Consider the following 16,573-nt stretch of genomic DNA (forward strand, 5'->3'; position numbering starts at 1 on the left):
GCTGTACCGCCATCTTGGCTCCCCTGGAAGCTACTGTTCTTAACCACTCTGCTATACTTCCTTCTGACATTAACCTCAAGTGTTCAAACCTTCATTTTTGCCCAATTTTCTTTTTTACAATTTATTTTTTTTATATTGGGGGAGGCTTTGGGGAGGCTAATAAAAATTATTTGAAAGACACAAAACCCTCCGCTCATAACCAAGTTCTCCTGTCCTCATATTTTTTCTTAAAAAATTTTTAAATGTTTTTATTTATTTTTGAGAGAGAGAGAGATACAGAGTGTGAGCGGGGGGAGGGGCAGAGAGAGAGGGAGACACAGAATCCCAAATGGGCTCCAGGCTCTGAGCTGTCAGCACAGAGACTGACGTGGGGTTTGAACTCATGGACCATGAGATCATGAGCTGAAGTTGGACACTTATCGGACTTAGCTACCCAGGTGCCCAGGTTTGAGTGCACTTTCCCAAGCAAGCTTCTGCCCAGCTCTTCACTACAAATCCCATTCTCTTGCCTCAGAAAGACACCCCTGCCCAGGGAAACTCCAGGGTGTGCAGGGCCTTGGGCAAGTATTTTTCATGGGGCTCTCTACATAAGCAATTTTATTAAAACAAAGAATTACAAAACTCATGGGCTCATGTGTGATATAGTGATTTATCTAGGGCAACAGAGACAAATCGGTGGAGAAGAGGGACTTTTGGATTTATTTATTGTCTAGTCAGTGCATGTGAAGACCCTTGGTAGTGTCCTGGCACTATCTCGTCCTGTTCAGGTCCAGGAACCATCTCTTCATGTTCTTTATTGTCAAATGCCCCATTCCACGCTAATTTCATCTCCCTCATCATGAGGAAAAGGTAGCAACACTGTTATTACTCCCAAAGCTGTTGGCTGTGTGTATTGAAGCAATATAGATCTACTTGTCTCTGCAATTCCCTGATATCTGTTATTCAATGCTGGTTATGTCATTGCTTACAATGCCACATTTGCATCTTGCAACCTGTGAATACCTCTTCCAATGACTCTTTCAAATATTATTGCAGTGCTTTGTTGTTGATGAGCATAAATATAAATCTTTCCCAGAGTATATGGGAAAATGAGGGTGGTAATTTTTTGGTCTTGTTGAATCTAGAATTTAACAAATTATATACTTTATAGATCATATAAATATATATGATATATCAATATATATCATATACATTATATATATACATATACAAATTATATATAGTGTATACTATAACAAATTTATAAAATTTAGAATTTTATAACATAAATATAGAATAACACATCTTCTGTTCATGTCTTCTCTTGAAATTTTTATTTAAAATTTTTCTTTCAACGTTTATTTATTTTTAAGAGACAAAGACAGACAGAGCATGAGCAGGGGAGGGACAGAGAGAGAGGGAGACACAGAATCTCCAGCAGGCTCCAGGCTCTGAGCTGTCAGCACAGAGTCTGATGTGGGGCTTGAACCCACAGAACACGAGTCCATGACCCGAGCCGAAGCCAGATGCCCAACTGACTGGACCACCCAGGCCCCCTTCTCTTGAAATTTTTAGACTTTAATTGCTACATTTCTAGAATGTGATCCCTTTCCATGTTGACCATACTCTTGCTTTCCACAGAGAGATTCCTGTAGTGAGGAAGGGTGGAGGGGCTGTGGGTGGGGAAGAACAAGGTATGTCCATTAAGTAAAGTATGTCCATATGTTCTTGACCATGGCTTAAGACTGACTCAGGAGAGCAAGATGCCACCACATCAATTGGAGGCAAGAGAGGACATCAGTTGGAAGAACTCATTTGTGTTGCATAATGATAGTCTCAAAACACCTCAGGGCGTATAGAAGGGACCACCCCCAGAGGACTGCTGGACACATGGCATGGAGGTCTTGGAGGACTGCCCTGGGTGCCAGCCATGAGGGACACACAGGATAAATGATACCTGCTGCTATCCAACGGTGTCATTCTGAGGTGGCAATGAGGATGGAAGGGTGAGAGTTAATGCATGACCCATACATGTGGCAGTGGACTTTGGGTAGCTCAGAACCCCAAACTTATTCTTAAGAAATATGTCACTCCAAATCAGCTTGTTAATACCATTTTAGGGGCCAGTTTTGCATGATCCCTCAGAGAAACAACGCACCGACTAGTAAGAGTGAAGTGCTTGCCTGGCTGCCCCAGAATCCCTTTGGGCATCTGACTGATCACTCATTTAGGGTAGAGAATCATAGAGCACTGAGAAGGGGAGAAACAGGGACTGAGTTCTCTGTGCCCTTTTCTGGGCTTAAGGAGCCCTATCAGATGGTACTGCTGCCCTGGCTAGTCCAGGCCCTGGAGTCCAGTCCCCTGGAGGGGACTTTGAAAATCCTAGTGGGGCCATGTGAAAGAGCAGAGGCCCTTGAGGCCTGGGCCCCTTGCCTGCCTGTGTCAAAGTGTTATATTGCTCCTGCCCTTCTCCTCATTAAGATGACCACAACACCATTAGCAGAGGCAGAAGAGAGTCCTAGGCCTGTGCACACTGGGCACAGGAGGTGAGGCTGTGGTGAGTTTCGGCTTGATGGGTGTGAGAAATAAGCCCACTGACCCAATCAAAGGAGGGATGCAGAGACTTGGAGCACAGTGAAGCAAGGCTTTAATCAATTTTCTTGCAAGAGTGGGTGTCTGATGGACAGGCACACTTGGGGCAGTTGCAGCAGACAATTTATCTTCTAGAAGCCGGAAGTCCCACCCCTGATTCCTCATTGGTTGAGTACCACAGAGGTTACAGCCTTACCCGGAAGTCACCTATGCCTACGTAAGGCAAAAAGTAGTCTGATTGGAACAAATGTACCTTCCTTGAGGTGACACAGAGACTTCACTTCTTTGGGGCATGCTCAGTGCAAAGCCCGTGAAAAATAAGCTCTTGAAAAATAAGCTCAAGAAAAGGAGAGGGGAAGAAGAACCAGGAAGTGAAGTGTCTAACCGTTTGGGACTCCACTGTTGCCCGGGGCGGGAGGAGGGGGGCGGTGCTGTACATATTTCTAATAGGTTGTAAACCTATTGTTATCTAGACACCACAGCTTTTATTTGGTGTTTCTGAAAATGAATCATCTCACTTCTTACAATGGGCGATGATGTATGTGAGTCCTCCAAGTTTAGTCTCCTGTTTGATACTCTTTTACCAATTGATCTCTTAAAGTGAGTACTGTCCTGAAGACATTCATTTTGTTCTTAACCATACAGTCAGAACCCATAATGAGGAAAAGACATTTCTTCCATCTGCAGAAGTCTGTCCTAACCTTGGCCTTAAGGAATCTCTATGACTGGGGGGAGGAGCTTTTCTTTCTGGCTTCACCTGGAAACCTTTCATGAAATGTTTGTGGGTTTTTGTTTGTTTGTTTGCTTGTTTGTTCTTTGCTTACCTCAGGTCTTCAGCCTTGGACAAGCTCTTTCACATCGGGAAATAACCCCTAGTGAGTAAGAATGTCTGTATATGTGGTGTTTGGGAGCTGTTGTAGTTATTGTTTTGTGTTTTTGCCAATTATTCCTGTGAAATAAAGCACATTTTTGTTTGAGTATGCCTCATATTGCAGTAGGTACTGGATTCCTGATTTAACAGAGGAGGAAGTGGATACTCTTAGTGATCTGAGCGTACCAGGGTCTCACAGCAAGGGTCCATACCCTGGCACTCACACCCTGGGGTTCACACTCTGGGATCACCCTATTGAATCTTCACCCTGTCACTCACACCCTGGGATACCATACTGAGACCACACCTTGGGACTCACACCTTGAGATTACACTGAAGAGGTGCAGGATGAGACACCCCAAAATGTGCCACTTTGGCATAAAGATTATTTAGAGTTAGAAGTAATAAAAACCCAGCAGATGCATGAAAGACACTCTGCTTCCCCCATAACCACCTACATTTACATAGGAAAGGAGAGCCTGCAACAGGAAAAGTATTCACAGAAGCCCCCTTTACAGAAGGAACTCATCTGCATAATAGAACAACCTTGTTTTTCCAAACATCCTCTTTCACCTTCTTGCTAATGAGTTTTCTCCCCTTTTTGTCTTCAGGCCTTACCCTTCTCCTTAGCTCACGTAAACTTCTTGTTGCTTCATTGTCTTGAGATTTTATGTCTGTGTGGATTCTCCCTCTGTACACTATTAAATTTGATTTTCTCCTGCTAATCAGTCTCATGTCAATTTGATTCTCAGTCCAGCTAGGAATAGGGCAGAGGAAGGTCTTCCTCCCTGACAATACTATAGTATCACACCAAGGGATCCACACCTTTGAATCATACCTTGGGATCACATCCTGGGACCCATGCCTTGGGATCATACCCTGGGATCACACCCCGGTAAGCCTGGTTCGCCTTTCATGCTTCTCCAGCCCACAAGTGAGTGGTGCTGCCACAAGGTTCTGAAACCTCCAGGAAATTAAGGCGCATCTTCCTGGGGTTTCAATTTTATTTGAAAATGAGGGGATGAAAGGTAAACATTTTATTTGGCAAATAACTTTAAAAGAAGCCCAAATTGCAGTCGTTTGCCCCCCACAACAGCAAACCAAGACTTAATTACAGTTTCAACCTATCCCAGGAATGTGATCTTTTAAAAGTCAATCTGAAATATCCTGATTAGCACTAGTGAGATAACCTATATGATAAAAACCCTGCAGCCCTGCCTTCCCCACCAAAAAAAGAAAAAGTCCTGGCCCAAAACAATCCTTTCTTTTCTTTTGTTTATTACTTTTGCCCATCCCCCTTCCGTTTTGTATAGCTCTTAGGAGCATTTCTCTACTTTCAACTCATACATCGCTTAATAAAACCAATTAGGTTTTCAAATTTACTTGCTTGAATTTTGTTTTTTAACACCCTTCAAATACCAAAGCACGCAGAGGTATTCTATGGTGCAGAATGCAACAAGCACAAGAGAGTCCCTACTTGAGTCCAGGCCCTTCAGGCCTCACAAGGACAAGTTTCCCAAGGCTATTTCCCTTGCTTTTGTTTTGTTTTAATGTGTTTTTTTAATTCATGTAGTATAAATGTTACCACTTTAAAATGCACAAGTCAGTAGTTTATAGTATGTTCACAATGTTGTACAGCCACCCCCACCCTTACTCTGTTTTTAAGGGTTTTTTTTTGGGAAAAAGTTTGGGAAGTGCTCTTTGCCACTTCTCCAAAGTAGAATTTGTAGCATGAGTGACAGGAGGTAGGAAAACAATTTTATTTGGTGGTGGTTGGGGGGTGCTTTGGGTATCATGGGGATGCATCTTCAGTTCCTCTCAAGTCCTTCCACTCAGGCAACTGCCTTCTCTATTTGGGAGGCAGCCCGTTCCTTGAGTGTTCATGCTGCATTATGGATGGATTATCTCTAGAAGAAACCAGGATGGATTCTTCCTGCCGTAGAAATTACTGAATCACAAAGGACTAAGCAGCTTAGAAACTGTGGAGACTCCTGAGAGAATCGAAGAGGTTGGATTTGCTTCCGATCAGGTTTCAATGCAGAGACAGGTGTCCTGTCAATTCCCTCATTCAAGGACACATTTGTCGTGTCATTAACAAACAAAGTCAGCCTCCCCCCACAGACCATCAAAAGCCTGATCCAGTGTGAATTTGTGCCTTTCTATAATGATTTGCCTGGGATTCCAGACAGTTTAGATAATGGCCTTCCTCTCACTGTAGATGCCGTAGCTATTCCAGGGGGCCAGACTTGGTGGTTATGTCGCTTATCACTTGTCATGCAAATTCACAGGCAGACTCAACAATGGTGAGTCCCCTTGTCATTCCTGGCCGGTAGTTCGGCTGAAGGAGGACTTGGGAGTAGGAAAGCAGTCTTTGAACTTGCCTCTGATTTGGGATTTTCTCTTCTTGCCGACTCTCCTGAGATTCTTGAGTCAACTATATACTTTCTCAAAGTCATATAACAAAATCTTGTTAACTTTGATCCTAGATTTCATGATTTGTACCCAATGCAAACTCTGAGAATTCAGTGTGTAGGAAAATGGCTCCTGCCTCTTTGAGAAATGGTAATTTACAAGGATAGGAATAACAGTAGCTATTCTTTATAGACTGCCATGTGGTAGGTGCTTTACACATATCATCTTTATTCCTTGCAACTACCTTGCAAGGTAGGAATTACCCCATGTTGACTGGGCTGCTGAGGCTAGGGGTGGTTAGTAACTGGCCCACTTTCACACATTTCGCTAGGAAGTGCTCTGACTCCAAATTTCCAAGGACCCCTCCTTCCACTTTCCTATGAACCATACTTCTAATTTGGTCTTTGTCATTGTGCAGTGAAACACCATGGGCTTTGAGTTAGACAGACAGGATTCAAATCTCAGCTCCAGTAATCACTCAATGCATGAGTCTGCAAGTCAGGTAACCTCCATGAGCCTCAGTTTCCTCAGCTGTGTTTGTGATAATGATGCTTTAGGAGGTTGTTATGGAAATGAAATGAGCTGAAACACTTCAACCTCCCCAACGTGGTATTGGTACATTGCATAGCACAGCAGGGTCTCAACAAATGATACTTTATCTTTCTTCTTTATTCATCTGTGTACCTGCCATGGCCCCTGGTACAGAGTAGGTACTCAAGACATATTTATGAAAGTAAATTCAAAGGATTTTGCATGGCCTTGCTTCACAGGGACATTATGAAGTTGGACCCTCTCCAAAAGCTCCCTGAAAGAACAAAAGAAGTTTTGAAGCATGTCAAATGTACGCATGTTTAAAATCTTTAGCACGAAGCAGGAAGACAAGAATAATCCTAAAAATAACAATAGTACTACGATTCTGAAGTGAAATTCACTAGGTGGAGTGCTGTTGCTTTTTAAGAAATAGCAATAGTTGAGGATTGTTAAGTGTTCTGAAGCATAAGGGACAATAAATGTGATGAGAATGGCTCTTGGGTTTGTCAGATTGTTCAACAATGACTAGATTGGTTGGAGACAGTGCACCTTTATAAGTATATCCTTGCTTAAGAGTAGATAAAAAATAAATACAAGATTTTTGAATGCATAACACGGGATGTTGAAAGAAGCACATCCTCAGTGTGATACGGGGAATGGTTGGCTGACTTTCATCTTGGAAGGATTCAGGGGGGTGAGTGTGTGGCAAGTGTACTACCATTCCCCAGCCAGTTCCATGACAGACATTTCTCATTGATCACGACATTCTCTTATACCCGAGTCCTAACAACAGTTCATTGGAATCTGTCCGAGTTGGCATTTAAGATACAGCCATTTGTTGTCCCTGGCTCCAAACAAGGAGACTTTATGTAAGTTTAGTACCCAAGATTCGAAGACCACTCCTCCTCCCCGGGAAATGTCAGTCGCATCTGCTTATCAGCCAGGTTGTGGTACTAAAGCTACTAGTACCTCTCCAAGTACGTCATGGAGATCTTAGTGAAGTAGTTGTTAGTATTTTTCACTTCTTTTTGTAGTGAGCTTGCCCTAGAATTCAGATACAAGTCAATCTGCAGTAGATTAGAGGACAATCAAAATGAAACCATGACTCTGTATCCAGAATCATCCCTGCTCATCCTTGAAGTAAACTTGTTCTTTCTCACTTTTCTTCTCTCGGGATGGGATGTCCTAGGACATTCAGTTTCATGTTTATCATGTTTACCAAACCCATGTAGCACAGTGGAAATTTCTGGAAGAGCTATATTCATCCATGGTCCTTGATGAAAACCTGGCATGGTTGTCCAAGTTAGTTTTGATTAGCTCTTCTCATGCATTGGCTTTAACTAACAGTAAAATTGAGAGAGAGAGAGAGAGAGAGAGAGAGAGAGAGAGAGAGAGAGAGAGACTCCCAAGCAGGCTCCATGCTGTCAGCACAGATCCCAATGCAGAGATATATCTCACAAACTGTGAGATTGTGACCTTAGCCGAAATTAACAGTTGGACACTCAAACGACTGAGCCACCCAGGCACCCCAAATGTTGTATTTTAATAGCAAATTATCTTTATGTTGCTGTAAAATAGACATTAAAAACATACTTATTCAGTAAGTGAATACAGTGAGTCTTGAAAATATACTATGTGCATGAAACTCAATTTGGCAAACAGTGAAGTAAGTGCCAATCTTTGTGTTCAGAAAAAGGAAAGCCAGCCTCCATGTAAGAAAGAGGATGTGAAAGGATTGCACGTAAGTGGAGGAGCCTCACATTCAGCCTCTTTTTAGGGTTTCCACTCTATTGCAGCATGAATCAGAGCAGAGGAAGGGAACTGGAGGGAAGGCAGCTGTGGGGTTCACAGTTGCATCTTTACTTCTTGTCTGTGCTGCCCTACTCTGCAAACCACACTCCTCAGCAGCTCTCTGAAGTTAAGCTGTCCATTGCAGAAGCCATGATCATTCCCTTGAGACAGTCTGACCCAAAGACTGCTGCTTTGGAAAGGCTTTTCCTCCACATCCAGGAGGGGAAATATGCTTAAAGAGAGGGGAGAGTTGAACTATTTGCCATTAACAATAACGACTAATTGACACTATGTAATCCTTCTGTGAATAGTTTCCAGCACTATTGATTAAAAGCAGAGTGGACTTAGTTTTATTTCTTTTAAAATCGTATCTTCCCTACAGCTTTCATACATACACACAATTCCCCCACTATCACCCTAATGTGGAGAAGTTATTTTAGCAAGTAGTTTCAATCAATTCAGTGTGCTAGGCATAAATTCCCTTTGTTTGTTTGTTTGTTTTTCTGCTGTTATTCTTTCAGAAGCTGAGAAATCTTCCTTTCTAGAGAGGTCTAACAAATTGATAGCTTGGTGAGAAATATGAAATAAAAAAAGATTTTTTTTTTAAAGCTGACACTACTTCCTACTGTGGGCCAAGACACGCAGAGAATGACCATTGATTATTTTGTTGTCTTTTGTACTGGCTTTGCTGATCATATTAAGACCTATTAGGAGATGCCTTTGAGATATGAGGCTCATGAGGAAATTTGCCTCCTGGAAACTTCACTTCTATATCAAGTGCCTGCAGAGTAACATTTGCACAATTGTTCTTTCAGTTCAGTTGGTTCCCAAAGTTAAGAATTTCCTGGTTTAGTATTGTGTTTAGAGACTGCCAAGATTTGCCCATTACTATTATTCACAAACAGTTATTTGCTTCTTAATGTGGCTCAATCGATACTCCCAGTTTTGTGGGGGAGTGTGGAATATTGACAGCTGCCCAGAATTGCTGTGGTGGTTGTGGTGGAAGGCTAGATACTGTGACTGACTCTCAGATTCTCAGGCTTTGAACCTTGCTTTGTACCTAGTGACATACAATGTTCTATTTAATAAGATCTTCATTTCTTCTTGAAGATCCTTGTTTCCATGCAGCATCATTTCCCTTCAGTTTGAAGAACTTTCTTTAGCATTTTTGTTTGTAGTCAGATCTGCTGGAAATAAATACATGATTTCCTTTTCTTGGAAAGCTATATTTTGCCTTCATTTTTGAAGGGTATTTGAGCTGGGTATAGACTTTTAGGTTGAGAGTTTTTCTTTCAGACCTTAATAGTATCATACCAATGTCTTCTGGTCTCCCTTGTTTCTTTTCTTCTTTTTTAAATGAAAAAAAAATGTTTGTTTATTATAATTTTTTTTTTTTTTGAGAGAGACACACAGACAGAGTGTGAATGGGGGAAGGGCAGAGAGAGAGAGGGACACACAGAATCTGAAGCAGGCTCCAGGCTCTGAGCTGTCAGCACAGAGCCCAATGCAGGGCTTGAACTCATGAACTGAGAGATCATAACCCGAGCCTAAGTCGGACACTTAACCTACTGAGCCACCCAGGTGCCACCCAGGTCTCCCTTGTTTCTTTTTGATATTATACTATAAGTCTCTGAGGTTTTGTTTTTGCTCAAACTTCTTTTTCTCTGTTCTTGGATAATTTCTATTGATCTGTCTTCAAGTTAACTGAGGAATTCCTGTCCTCTCCATTTTGCTTTTAAGTTCATATAATACATTTTTATAAATTTCAGAAATCATATTTTCAGTTCTAGAGTTTCTGTTCTAAAAAAATAGTTTCTACTTCTCTGCTGAGATTTCTTATCTTTTCATTTATTATATGCACATTTTCTTTTGTGTGTTTGACCATAGTTACAATAGCTGCTTTAAAATCCTTATCTGCTATTCTATCGCTGGAGTTATTTTGAAGTTAGTCTCCCTGATTACCTTCTCTATGAATAATGGGTCATGTCCTCTACATGTTAAATAATTTTTATTCTATCCTGTGTGTTGTGAATGTTATATTTTAGAGATGGGATTCTATTATGTTCTTTCAAATAGTGTTGATTTTGTTTGTTTATTTGTTTGTGTAAACAATTAACTTGCTTGTACTCTTACCACAAACTCTGTGTCTTGAGGGCATCTCAAATCTCCATTTAGTTTTTTATCCTAAGCCAGATGTTTACAAGTCAGCCCTGTACTTGTATAGTTCAGGGTTGAATCAGAGAGTTAGGGAAAAGTTTACATACAAAATTTGGACATTGCTCCTCTCAGTCTGTTTATTCCAAGATTCCCTTCTCATTTTATGGTGGCTCTGGTTTCCCTAAACTCTGTTCTTTCATTCTTCAGGCCCTAAAGAATTCAGGTTTTCTCACTGAGTTTTAGCTGCTCCATGCTGCTTGACTTTGACCTTCATTTGAGCCAGAAGCCACTAGAATGGCCTTATGCCTTTCCTTTCTTCCAAGTGTCATCTATCCTCAGAATATCCCTCTCTTTTTTTGCTCTCCAGTGGCTTCAGGTGGCTGTTTTTTATAGTTTTTTAGAGTTTATATTTGTTATCTGTGGGAGGGTTAGTCTGGCAGGAACTTTCTAAGTCATACTAGAAGTTGAGTTCCTCCAGACTAGTTTTGGTAATAATTTCTGTGCTATGCAAGAGCTCCAAGCCAGAAAAAACTGGTAGAAGCACTGCTTGTAGACCATGAAGTCTTATATACAGCATGGAACGTGGGTTCATTTTCCTCACAGGTGATTTCTTTCCCATCCCTGGTGCACAATCAGTAGCACATTTCTGTTCAGTGTTTGTCGGCTAGTGAAGGCAGTGTTTCCATTTTTCTTTATGTAGTGAGCTCAGTTCAAATATCTACATGCATGGAGTCTGATGCTTCTCAAAGGGGGTTAAAATATAAACCCATGATGCATGTCTAGTGGAAATCCCCTGTGGGCCATGTGGCATCAACTTCCACTCATCGCTCTGGCTTTAAGTTCTTTCTTCATTTCCAGCATTTGTGATTGCCATGCTCTAGTTTGGCTAAAGATTTTTTTTAAAAAAGTTTATTCAGTTTTATCCAGCATTCCTATGTGTTTGAATTGACCATGGGGTGGGGGTAGGGTTCCCGTGTCAGCTCAGCTTGCTGCCTTGATTGGGAGGCAACTGCTTAAGCTCCTGATGATTCAGGGTCCCATTTGCCTAGCTGTCTTCTCTCTGAGGCTGGGAGGAGGGGAGGCTCTCATCCAAGAGGAATATCACCCATCCAGTTCCAGACTCTGCCCCAAATCTTGGCATATGCTTCCAGGGGCTGAGACGGGGTAGCTGAGAAATGCCACCCTGTGTTTGATTTTAAAATGTTCTATACCAGTTCTGCTGAACCAGTGTTCTAGGACCACACTGGGGCACCTTGCTCCTCTCCTGCTTCAGAGTGACTTTCTTCCCTCCAAGTATAGACCTCCCCCTTCTAATTTTGGAAGCAGACTTTGTTCTCTCTTATTGCTAAAGCCTTAATCTGTGTGTCATGATCCAAGCGTCAGTTGCACAGACATCTGCAATCTTTCTTCCAGATCTTCCTGCAAACAGATCTCCCTCATGGTGGTGTGCTCTGCTGTGTGACAATTCCCAAGGAGGGCATATAGTCTCCACTTCTCCCACCCTCTCCTCCCCGCTCCCTGTCCCTTCATTTCCCCCAAGGTCCTATTTTTTTCTCTATACACACAAAATGTGGTAATTAATTTTTTCCCTTCAAAGCTGTCTGAAATTTTCTTCCCTAAAGACATTGCTGTGGGATTGGCACATTTGCTGTAGCAAGAAGGTTAACAGAAGGAATTTAATTTGCTCCTTTTCCCATGTCTTCTGGCTGGTGGGTGGAGTCATCACCTGGGATAGGCGTGCCAATGAGAAGAGAGCTGAGAGCGGTCCCAGCCCTGGCCTGGGAAGAGTAGGGGTGGGGAGAAAAAGCCAGCTGGTTACATAGGCAGGGCATCCTGCTGGCTGTTCACCACAGCCTTAGTACAACCTTGCCTCTCTGCTCTGTCTTCCTCAACAGTCCCACTTTTTTTTTTAAAGTATAATTTATTGTCAAGTTAGCTAACATACAGTGAATACAGTGTGCTCTTGGTTTTGGGGGTAGATTCCCATAATTCATTGCTTACATACAACCCCCAGTGTTCATCCCAACAAGTGCCACTTGTTTTTTGTTTTTTGTTTTTTTTAAATTTTTTTCAACGTTTTTTATTTATTTTTGGGACAGAGCGAGACAGAGCATGAACGGGGGAGGGGCAGAGAGAGAGGGAGACACAGAATCGGAAACAGGCTCCAGGCTCTGGGCCATCAGCCCAGAGCCCGACGCAGGGCTCGAACCCACGGACCGTGAGATCGTGACCTGGCTGAAGTCGGACGCTTAACCGACTGCGCCACCCAGGCGCCCCTTTTTTTTGTTTTTTATTGTTTTTTGTTTTTTGACCAGCAAAAGAGAAACCAAAAGAGTGAGAGAGAGAGAGAACTGCTTTAAACACTTAACTCCAGCTATTTCTTGCAGACAGGGCTTCTCAAATTTCAATGAGCACACAAATTACTTGAGGGTCTTGTTAAAATTCAGATTCTGATTCAATAGGTCTGGGATGGCATTTCTAAAAAGCTCCCTGGTAATACCAAACATGCTGGTCCTTCCTTTGTCCCCATCTGTCAGTACCAAAGTCCTACAGTTTAGAAGTATAGCCAGGAACTAACATCAAGGGGAGGGAGTGTGGGCCCTGGGGCAGAATGCCATCTGAGGTTTTTCCAATACTTCATGGTTTCTGCCACAGTGGGACAATACCAGGGGAGGCAAAGAAGGAATGAGAGGGCATGACATCTTAAATTTGGGGTCTCTATCTTGGCAACAAAACTGTACTTTTATATACTTCATAAATCTGGTTTTTGCTCGGGTCTGATTTCAAAAGGGGGAGAAGTCCACACTGAGAAACAGAAATCTCTATGTGACCAGCATGTGCTATGGAACTTTACCAGTTTTAAACTCCTGTATGTACACACTTAGGCCAGTCTTAAGAAACAATTGCATCAGTTGGGAATACATCCAACTTCCAGTTACAGAAAATCCAGTGACAGTGGGGTTGACTGGTTCCACATAATGGGAAGTCTGAATCATTGGGGATTGGGGTGTCATCTCTGACCTCTTTTTCTGTATGCCTCCAGAAGTTGGTTCTCAACCCCAGCCAGACCACTTGGGGAGCTTTTAAAAATCCCTATGCCCAGGTGACCACCTAGAACAATTAAGTCAGAATTTCCAGGATTAGCACCTGGGCATCAATAGTTACAAAACCTGCCCACGTGATTGTAATGGTTGAGAACGTCTTCTCTTGGCCTTACTGCCACACAGCTTCCTCCAATGCTTTTCATCAGGGTCTTAACAACCTCAACTGCTACCATTGGCTCAGTGCCTGACGGTGTTACCATCAGCATCTCCGTGATTCTCTTGGCCTTTTCAGCTTTGGTTCCCAGATGGCTGCCACGGCCTCACTCGCTCACTGTGTCTGCGTTTTAGGCAGGAAGAGGGAGAAAGGGCAGAGACAGGGCTCAGACTTCCACTCACATCTCACAGCTGGAACTGTGCCATGTGGCTTCTGCTAGGACAAATGTGGCTGGATAAGTGACTATTCCAGCCTCTACAGCAGAAACAGGCAAGAGCAAAGAGAGCTGGGAATGCTACGAGGTAAGAGAACATGTGTAGGTCTTTAAAAATGAGTGCTGTTATTGCAAACATAAAAACTACATGCTCCATACAGAAAATTTAGAAAAACAGAATAGAAGAAAATAAACTTACCCAAGTCTCGGCACTTACACTTGAGAACTGTTAATAGTGTGATGCATTTCCTTTCAGATTGTCTGTTTTCCCCATGATTCGGGTCATAGTATATTTACAATGATGAATTTTTCCCTTTCTTATAACTTGAAAGGATGAGGATTTCTCCACTGGTGTGATGATTTTCTTTTCTTTTTTTTTTTTAATTTTTAAATGTTTATTGTTGAGAGAGAGAGCATGAGCAGGGGAGGGGCAGAGAGAGGAGGAGACACAGAATCTGAAGCAGGATCTAGGCTCTGAGCTGTCAGCACAGAGTTTGATGCAGGGCTTGAACTCACAAACCATGAGATCATGATCTGAATTGAAGTCGGCTACTTAACCGCTTAACCGACAGAGCCACCCAGGTGCCCCTGCCGTGACAATTTCTTAAACACAATTTTATCTTCTGCATTGTATTTCATTATGCTACTGTGCTATAGTTTAACTTCTTTCCTGCTGTTAGGATTAAGAAGGGGTTTTTTCCCCCTTTTTCTGATTTTACAGAATTAAAAACAACCCTGCATGGAACTTCTTTGTGCCTTCCGTCTTTTGCCCCTTTGTTCTATGTATTTCTTTTCTTTCTTGGGGAGGAAGGAGGGGAGAAGGTAAAAAAAAAAGTTTGGTGTTTGCTTCAAAGAGCTTTTCCAAAGAGTGGTGATCCATTTGTATTACATATCATCATGGATGACCACTGTGCTCTGGGCTTTCATGACAGTTTGAATTCAAGGTAACGTGTGTAATATGTTTTTCTGAAATCTGTGTTTATTTGCACCTATGCGGGGTGTTCTGTGTGCTCTTGTTCTCAGATGAGAGGTATTGGCGTTTTGGTTCCAAGAAATACAGTCTGTTTGATTTGGGTCCAGACTAATTACTAAGGACCCATTCAGCAATAATAGTCTCAAGTATTTAAATACTTAGTGAAACTGCAATGAATTGAGGGACTATTGGTTCTAAGAGCTAGGCAACCAACAGGGACTGAGAGAAGAATTTTAAGTTGGACACCAAGTTCAGAGCCAAATGTCAATAATCTCATTGTGCAATACTTATAAAGTAGAGGATAATAAGAATGATCTGATTAAGGTTAAGTAAGAAGTACATACAGAACAGGGACATCTTATTTTCCATTAAATTTGCCACCTATTCCACTTCAATAAAATGCTTGTAAGGAAAATAACAATTCAAGGAGGAAGACTCTATTGCTGTTGTTCAGAAACTTCCTGAGAGTGAAAGAATGAACACTGATCAACTTCCCTGGTTTAAACTTAACTATTTGTTTTCCAACATGCTATTTTGTAACTTGAACATCTATGTTATGCCTTCAAAAGTCCAAGAAGAGGGGCGCCTGGGTGGCGCAGTCGGTTAAGTGTCCGACTTCAGCCAGGTCAAGATCTCGCGGTCCGTGAGTTCGAGCCCCGCGTCAGGCTCTGGGCTGATGGCTCAGAGCCTGGAGCCTGTTTCCGATTCTGTGTCTCCCTCTCTCTCTGCCCCTCCCCCGTTCATGCGCTGTCTCTCTCTGTCCCAAAAATAAATAAACGTTGAAAAAAAAAATTAAAAAAAAAAAAAGTCCAAGAAGAAAGTAAAATCTTATAGAAAGACAGAAACTTCACCAATATATCTAGACAGACGTTTTCTGGTAGTTTTTGGTGTCTAAAACCTATTTTCCCCACATCATACGGATGCCCTTTTTGTAGGCACAGCCCTGCCAGGAATGGGAACCTGGGTAGTGCAGAGAACTTTTACAAACTCTCCAAGTGGAGAACTCATTCTTTCTATGCGACTGATTTCTTGCTTTTTTGAAGTCAAGGCTTTATTTTTGTTCAGCTTCTTTTTACCACTTTCTGTAGTATGTGGATGTGCTTGTGTATTTGGATGTGCAAAGACACGTGTCTGGAGTGATAGCAGTATCAAGTTTCTTTTCACATTTTCTGTACACCATTCTTCTGTCGAGGACTCCCTTAGGGGCAGGACCGTGGTCAGGACGATTTCCTTTGAGCAGATTCCCAGGAATGGAATTACTGGGTCTCAGAGAACAAGCCAGGTAGAGTCTTGCTGTATGTTGCCAGGGAAGCTGTCAGGGTCATTGTGATGCCAACTCTCCATGAACTTTTATCGGGTTCTCTGTGTTCTATCAGCTGTGCCCCTCTGCAGGTGGATGGGACGGTCTGTGCAAGAAAGCCACTGGAGGGAGGGCTCTGCCAGTCCTTGTGACAAGACAGTCACATGCACTCACTGCTGATGTTCAAAATATCTCCATCCATATTCTGACCTCCCACCGCTCAAAATGTTTGTTTACAACTGGACGTTTTTGTTTCTCTCTTTCTCTCTCTCTCTCTCTCTCTCTCTCTGTCTCAATTATGACTTAACTCCTAAGACTTGGGCAAACACTCCCAGTATCGTAAGAGGCTGGCTGGCTGGGCAGCCTGTGCCCCATAATGGTATTTTATTCACCCTCCAGTCTCACTCCATCATTCTTATCAGAGCCATTGCTATGGCAACTGTCCTCCTTCGACCATTAAGTATAGGTAGCAAAGTCCTACGTGCCTAATATGTT

At 42.4% G+C, this 16,573-nt stretch overlaps 1 pseudogene; it reads right to left on the bottom strand.

Annotated features, from left to right (window-relative positions):
* Positions 1 to 15,637: 15,637 nt before the first annotated feature.
* LOC101080400 lies at positions 15,638 to 16,330 on the bottom strand (annotated as a pseudogene).
* Between the last annotated feature and the right edge of the window lie 243 nt (positions 16,331 to 16,573).

This window comes from Felis catus, chromosome C2 (assembly GCF_018350175.1).
Source record: "Felis catus isolate Fca126 chromosome C2, F.catus_Fca126_mat1.0, whole genome shotgun sequence".
NCBI classification, from domain to species: Eukaryota; Metazoa; Chordata; class Mammalia; order Carnivora; family Felidae; genus Felis; species Felis catus.